Source organism: Myotis davidii, unplaced genomic scaffold (assembly GCF_000327345.1).
Source record: "Myotis davidii unplaced genomic scaffold, ASM32734v1 scaffold453, whole genome shotgun sequence".
Classification (NCBI taxonomy): Eukaryota; Metazoa; Chordata; class Mammalia; order Chiroptera; family Vespertilionidae; genus Myotis; species Myotis davidii.
The window spans coordinates 1,939,441-1,946,794 of NW_006285234.1; the positions used below are offsets into that span (position 1 = coordinate 1,939,441).

Genomic DNA, 7,354 nt, shown 5'->3' on the forward strand with positions numbered 1-7,354 from the left:
CCCTCCCTCCTCCTGCCGCGCGCGCGCGGGCATGCTGGGAGGTGGAGTCCAGCTGCTGCTGAGTCCATAGGGGTGCCCCGCATTCAGGACTACGACTCCCCCAAAACAGCGCGCCTGCGCCCTGGGGATTGTGGGCTTTGTAGTTCGACCGGGGCTCCGGGGGTCTGCCGCTCATTAGGGGGTGGGGGATGGGAAATCCCCGTTCCCAGAAGACCGGGCTCCCAGTGTCGGATGTGGGGTGTGAGGTGCCCCGGGGCCCGGGTTGCATACCTTGGACTCCCAGGAAGGTGCCAATCAGCCCAGGCTGCCTCCTAGACGCGGCTGTGCCGGCTGCAGCCGAGCCCAGCTGCAGGAGAAGCCTCCGCCCCACGTACCGCCGCACCCCGGGTACCGTTTCCATCCGTGCTCGCGAGGAGCCCTGACCTGGGGCTAGCCTGGCTTCCTGCCCGGCTCTGCCCTCCGGAGCTGCAGCTGGGCTGCAGCGGCCAGGCCCGAGCCCAGAGCGCCCCGGGAGCTGCGTGGGCGTGGGGGGTCCCCTCCTGGGGAAGGGGGCCCCAGTGTCTGTGGGTTTGCCGAAGCACTCACCTGCTGGGGCACCTCCTCAGGCCATTCTCATCTCTTTTTCTGTTAGACGCCCTCGGTTCCTTACCGTGTAGGGTAACGTGCACACATTTTAAATATTTTTCTACGTCTTCTCCTTTCCCCACTCCTACAAACCTAGCTCAAATCCGTTAGGAAGCTCTGGTCGGCCTCAGTTTCACCCTCCACGTTTCGTTTCATCCCCTCTAGCACAGGGAAGGCTGCACATCAGTGGTTCTCAAACTTGGGCCTGTGTCAGATTCTCCAAGAGAGCTTGTTCAAACAAAGGCTGCTGGCCCGCCCACCCCAGGTTCTGTTTCATCAGCTCTAGAGTGGGCCTGGGAGATTTCTAACAGGTTCCCAGGCGGCTGGGCTGGGGAACCACTTTGAGAAGGGCGTCTGTTGGTGTTGGTTGGGTAGAGTTCTCCCAGCTCAGTAGCATCTGTTGCCTCTGGGTGAGCTCTGGCCTAAAATGGGTCCCTGGCGGGGAGTGAGAGGTGAGGAGGTGGGTTCCTGGCTTGTCAAGTATCTGAGAGTCTTTTACACCTACCCGGGTAGAACCCCCTGACCACCTCTGTCCTGATGTTCCCGGAGCTGAGACCTCCGAGGGGGACTCTAAAGCTGTCAGGTGAGAAAGATTCTCTGCTGGACCAAACTTTAGCTCCTCTGGGACCTACCTCTTCGTCCGAAGGCCCCAACCTTGGTCTAAAAATGACACTCGCAACACAAATGACTTCATCCACCCCCTTCCCCTACATGAAAAGACTGACACACAGTAGCGTAGTTTCTAACAGCTCAAGGCCACATCCCGAGGACCCTCGCTCCCTTTAAAGTTCATAAAGCGCAAGGTTGCCCAAAGAATTGGCTGTTTATTCTAGCCAACACCCCGTGGTAGGCTCGTGACCACCCCTTGCTTAGAGGATTTACTGAAAAGGGTTTATAACTGTGACTCCTGCCTCTGTCCCTTTGAGATGTATATGTCTCTCCTACAACTCAGGAGTGTCTTTCCCAAGGACCCGAGAGCCATGCCCTTGAAATGTAATCCCCGGGAAGGAATAGAGCAGTGATGGCGAACCTATGACACGCACGTCAGGTGACACGCAAACTCATTTTTTTGGTTGATTTTTCTTTGTTAACCGGCATCCCAACAATTTTTTTGTTAAAAAAGTTTCTTTTTTTGTCTATTTTTTTGATTTTGGTTAACGTGTATACACGTTTCTGCCGGGGAAGGGGTTAAATGGCATTTACATATATAAAATAAATATCAGAAATATAAGCCTTTGCTTATTTATGGTTGCAAATATCAAAAAATTTCTATATGTGACACGGCACCAGAGTTAAGTTAGGGTTTTTCAAAATGCTGACACACCGAGCTCAAAAGGCTCGCCATCCCTGGAATAGAGCCTCTGTCTCCCAGTCTCTGTGGGAGGTTAGGATCCTGACCTCAATAATTTCCCACAAGCAGACACAGCCGGCCTAGTCAGCATTTACACGGACCAAACCTTTGTAATTTTTTACTTCCCTGACTCTACTGAGCCCCTGCTCACCTCCCTCTGGACTCCCTCTGTACTCTCTCATTTTCCATCTATTTATTTATTTACTTACTTACTTATGTTAATCCTCACCCGAGGATATTTTCCCATTGATTCTTTTTTCCCCATTGCTATTTATAAAAAGTCATTGATCGGCTGCCTCCTGCAAGCCTGCAAGCCTGCAAACCTGGGCATGTGCCCTGACTGGGAATAGAATCAGCGACTTCCTGGTTTTATATACTGAAATCATATTTATATCATTTTTAGATATCTGGGGTTTGGTTCAAAATAATCGATGGTTGAGGTGAAGGTATAGATACCGGATTGGCTAAATTGATAATTGTTGGAGCTGAGAAATGATGGTTAGTTGGGATTCATTATAAAATTTTTTCTACTTTTGCATGTATTGACATCTTCCATCATAAAATGGTTAACAAAAAATTTTCAGTCAGAGCTCTACCTCAAACCTAGCTAAAAACTAAAATCAATAGCCAACAAAAACCAATAGAAAAATGGTAGAAATGTTTGCAATTTACATCAGAGGTAAAAGGCTAATACAAAGTGCTTTTGCAAATCAGTAAAACGATCAAGAAACCAACAGGAAATGTGAAAGGTATATGAACAAGCGGTTCACAGAAAAGGAAACACAATGGCTCTTACATGAGAAGATGCAGAGCTTCATTTTTTTTTTTTAATATATTTTATTGAGTTTTTACAGAGAGGAAAGGAGAGAGATAGAGAGTTAGAAACATCGATGAGAGAGAAACATCGACCAGCTGCCTCCTGCACACTCCCCACTGGGGATGTGCCCGCAACCAAGGTACATGCCCTTGACCGGAATCGAACCTGGGACCTTTCAGTCCGCAGGCCGACGCTCTATCCACTGAGCCAAACCGGTTTCGGCCAGAGCTTCATTTTTTAAAATTTATTTTAAAAATTATAAAAAACAAAATTTTATCATCTTAACCAATTGTAAGTGTACAGTTCACGGCATTAAATACATCCACATTATTGTGCTACCATTACCACCATCCATCCACAGAACTGTTTTCATCTTGCAACACCGAAATTCCGAGCCCATTGAACAAGAACTCCTCACATTCTCTTCGACCCCAGTTGCTGACAACCACCATTCTACTTTCCGTCTCTGTGGATTTGACTCTGACATCATATGAGTATGAATACAGTATTTGTCCTTTATGTCTGGCTTATTTCACTTACTATAATGTCCTCAATGTTCATCCATGCTGTGGCATGTGTCAGGATTTCCTTCCTTTTTGAGGCTGAATAATATTCCATTGTTTGTGTATACATTATATCCATTCATTCCTTGGTGGACACTTGGGTTGCTTCATCTTTTGGCTGTAGTAAATAATGCTGCTACGAACATGGGTGTACAACTATCTCTCCAAGTCCTGCTCCTGCTTTCAATTCTTTTATAGTTATATACCCAGAAGTGATATTGCTGGATCCTATGGTAATTCTGTTTCTATTTCTTTGAGAAACCACCATGTTTTCCATGGTGGCTGTCCCATTTTTACATCCCCATCAACTGTGCACAAGTGTTTCAATGTCTCCACATTCCCTCCAACACTTATTTTCTCAAAGCTTCACTCTTTTTCTTTTAAATCTTCACCCAAAAGATATGTTTAGAGAGAGAGAGAAAGGGAGGGAGGGAGAGAAACATCGTTCCTTTGCCTACCGCACGTGCCCCAACTGGGGATCGAACCTACAACCTAGGTATGTGCCCCAGACAGGAATCGAACCCGCAATCCTTTGGTGCACAGGATGATGCTCCAACCAACTGAGCATCCCAGCCGCAACTCAGAGCTTCACTCTTAATAGAAGAAATGTAAGTTAAAACCACACCGAGATATCCGTTTTCGCCTATCAGATTGGCAGAAATAGAAAAGCTTGATAACTCTCTTGGCAAGAGTGTGGGGGACAAGGATTCTTGTACACTGCCAGTGTGACTGAAATTGTATAGCTTCTATGAACAACTTGCTAATATCTTACAATTACACATGTACACACCATTTGATTCAACAGTTTATATGAAAGTATCCTATTTGCACATGTTTTGGTTACATATAGAAATAGATAGTTGTTACACCACTGTAAGAGCAAAGATTAAAAATGATCTAGCCCATGCCTTAACCAGTTTGGCTCAGTGGATAGAGCGTCGGCCTGCGGACTGAAGGGTCCCAGGTTTGATTCTGGTCAAGGGCATGTACCTTGTTTGTGGGCATATCCCCAGTGGGGGGTGTGCAGGAAGCAGCTGATCGATGTTTCTCATGGATGTTTCTACCTCTCTAACCCTCTCCCTTCCTCTCTGTAAAAAAAATCAATAAAATATATTTTTTAAAAAATGATCTAGCCCAGTTGATGTGGCTCAGTTTTTGTGTGTCAACCTATGAACCAAAAGGTCAGGGTTTGATTCTCGCTCAGGGCACATGCAGGCTTGATCCCCAGTGTGGGGCATGCAGGAAGCAGCCAATCAATGATTCTGTTTCATCGTTGATGTTTCTATTTCTCTCTCCCTCTCCTTTCCTCATATATTTAAATGCTCTAAATGCTGATGTTAAAATTAAAGATTGAATGAATAGAATTGGGGAAGCTTCAATTGATGATGTCTTTCGTTGTCATTATTTCACTAGGTAATAAACTATTGGAAAGCAGGGGACTGGCTTTTGTAGGTCCAAACAGACCTTCAAGAATATATTAATTAAATAAATGAAAAATTACTTCTTGGCCTCTGGCAGGAACCCCCGTTGAAGAACTGGCAGGAGGTCAAGTGACTTGCCCAAGGTCATTCATAAAATATGTACCACCTATTCCTTATGTGCATAGCACAATGGTAGGCACCTTGAAGTATACAGAAATCAAAGAATTGGACCCTCATTTCTGAGAGCTTGAGATCAAGTAAAACCCTCTGGCAGATATTAAAAATATCAAGCTTTTTAAGTTGTCCCTTTGATTATATCAATGGAGACCATTGTGCTGATGGATAAGTTGATGCACAGATCAGAGAAGCAGTTTCTCCAAGGACAGAATAAAGGTGCTGGTTAAAGCTGAAGTCACCCCTTCATGTGTGCCCCATCCTTAGCACCCTGGAGACTCATTTCAGAGCACCCACTTTCCACAATGTCCCCCACACCTGATCGGCCTTCTCCAGGTTGTGCTGCGTTACAGATCCTGAGAGAGGCTCTTCTAGAAAAGGGTTCCCTGGCTTAACATGCTTGTTAATGCTTTATATCTTGGCCTATGTTTCCCATGCATATAGGTATTTTCCCCTCCCCTACTGTTGTCCATTGAGAAGGTCTGAGAGCAGGGACACCCCATTAGCATCAAGCACACTGAGTTGTTCCCCCCCTTAATCCTCACCCGAAGATATGATTTTTATTGATTTTATAGGGGAGGGGAGAAAGACAGACATCGATGTGAGAGAGAAACATTGATCGGTTGCCTTCCACACACCTGCTGATCAGGGATCAAACCCACAACCTAGGTATGCGATCTGACCGGGAATCGAGCCCACAGCCCTTTGATGTGTGGGACAACGCTCCAACCAACCCAGTCACCCAGCCAGGATGAGTTTTGTGTTTTTTTTTAATTGAAGTGAAATTCACACACATAAAATTAACATTTTAAAGCATACAATTCAGTGTATTTAATAGTCTATTGTTACAGAAGACCAGAGAAAAACCAAGCATCACCCAGAGAAATGGAGTTACACTGTTTATTATGCCGGCGCTCTCAGTGGAGTCACCTCCAAAGAGGGGACACCTGCCTAGTCAGCCAGTCAGCCTAATCAACCCTGCAGATCAGTGGGGTGACAGACCGCCCTCACATCCCATTCACAATATTTTGGAACCAATATCTCTAGTTCCAAAACATTTTTGTCATCCCAGAAGAAAACTCTGTATCCATTAAGCAATCACTCCCCATCTCCCCATCCCAGTCTCTGGCAACCATCAATATTTTCGGTCTCTATAGATTTATCCATTCTTGATATTTTATATCTATGGAATCATACAATCTATGGTCATCGTGTCTGACTTCTCTCACTTAACATAATGTTTTTGAGGTTCATTCGTGTGGTAGCATGTATTAGTATGTCATTCCTTTATGGCTGAATAATATTCCATTGTAGGGCTACACTATGTTTTGTTTATCTGGTATGTTCATTTTTAAAAGTTGTAAGAAGAAAATGAACCTGTCCACCTTTGTTTAATGATTATGCACCCTCCCTGTGGCAACACTTGTTAACATCCTATAGAAGCACTCTTTGGAAAATACTGCACATGATATTTGCCAATGGTGATGGTCAGGCTTAAGGGGAGAAGGGTCACTTAATAATAAAGTCCCGCCCGGCCGGTATGGCTCAGTGGTTGAGGGTCGACCTATGAACCAGGAGGTCAACAGGTTCTATTTCCAGTCAGGGCACATGCCTGGTTTGTGGGTTTGATCCCCAGTGCGTGGTGTGTAGGAGGCGGCCAATCAGTGATTCTCTTTCATCATTGATGTTTCCATCTCTCTCTCCCTCTCCCTTCCTTTCTGAAATCAATAAAAATATATTTTTAAAAATAATAAAGTCCACTTAATAGCTCTCTGGAATGAGTTCACTGTTTGGTTATTCTTTCAAGTCTGTGCTTTAATTTTTTTTAAAAGAAATTTTGTTTTATTATTTTTGTTTTTAATCCTCACCTGAGGATATTTTTCCATTGATTTTTAGGGAGAGTGGGAGGGAGGGGGAGAGACACAGAGAGAGAAACATCTATGTGAGAGAGACACATCGATTGGCTGCCTCCCGCATGCACCCGGATCAGGGCCAGGATGGAGCCTGCAACCAAGGTGCATGCCCTTGACCGGAATCGAACCCAGGACCCTTCAGTCCACAGGCCGGCGCTCTATCCACTGTGCCAAACCAGCTAAGGTCGTGCTTTAATTTTTAAAAAACATGCCAGCTGTTTCATTTTCTCCTTGGAAGACCCAAGAGGAAAGTTTAATACCCTTTTCCATTGTCTTCACCCAGTTCCTATCTCTTCACCAGTCTTCCTGTAGCAAATGCTGGTGCCGACATCGCTTTCCATTCTCCAGCAGTTGTGTTGGTGACTAGTGGCTCACAGCATCACCCTTCTCCGGATTGTGCTCAGTCCGCATAGCCGGTGTTTCTCCCAGAAATGCCTGGGAGATCATGTCCTCCCTTCCCCGCCTCCTAGTGGCCCACAGCCCAGGAAGGA

The 7,354-nt window shown here is 45.5% G+C and overlaps 1 protein-coding gene across 1 annotated transcript in view; it reads right to left on the bottom strand.

Annotated features, from left to right (window-relative positions):
* The window catches only part of ST3GAL2 (ST3 beta-galactoside alpha-2,3-sialyltransferase 2), a 42,667-nt gene extending 42,231 nt beyond the window's left edge, over positions 1–436 (bottom strand). The window contains exon 1 of the mRNA XM_006755774.2: positions 271–436. The gene's annotated coding sequence lies outside the window, so the exon portion shown is untranslated. The remainder of the gene's footprint in view (positions 1–270) is intronic.
* Positions 437–7,354: the final 6,918 nt, after the last annotated feature.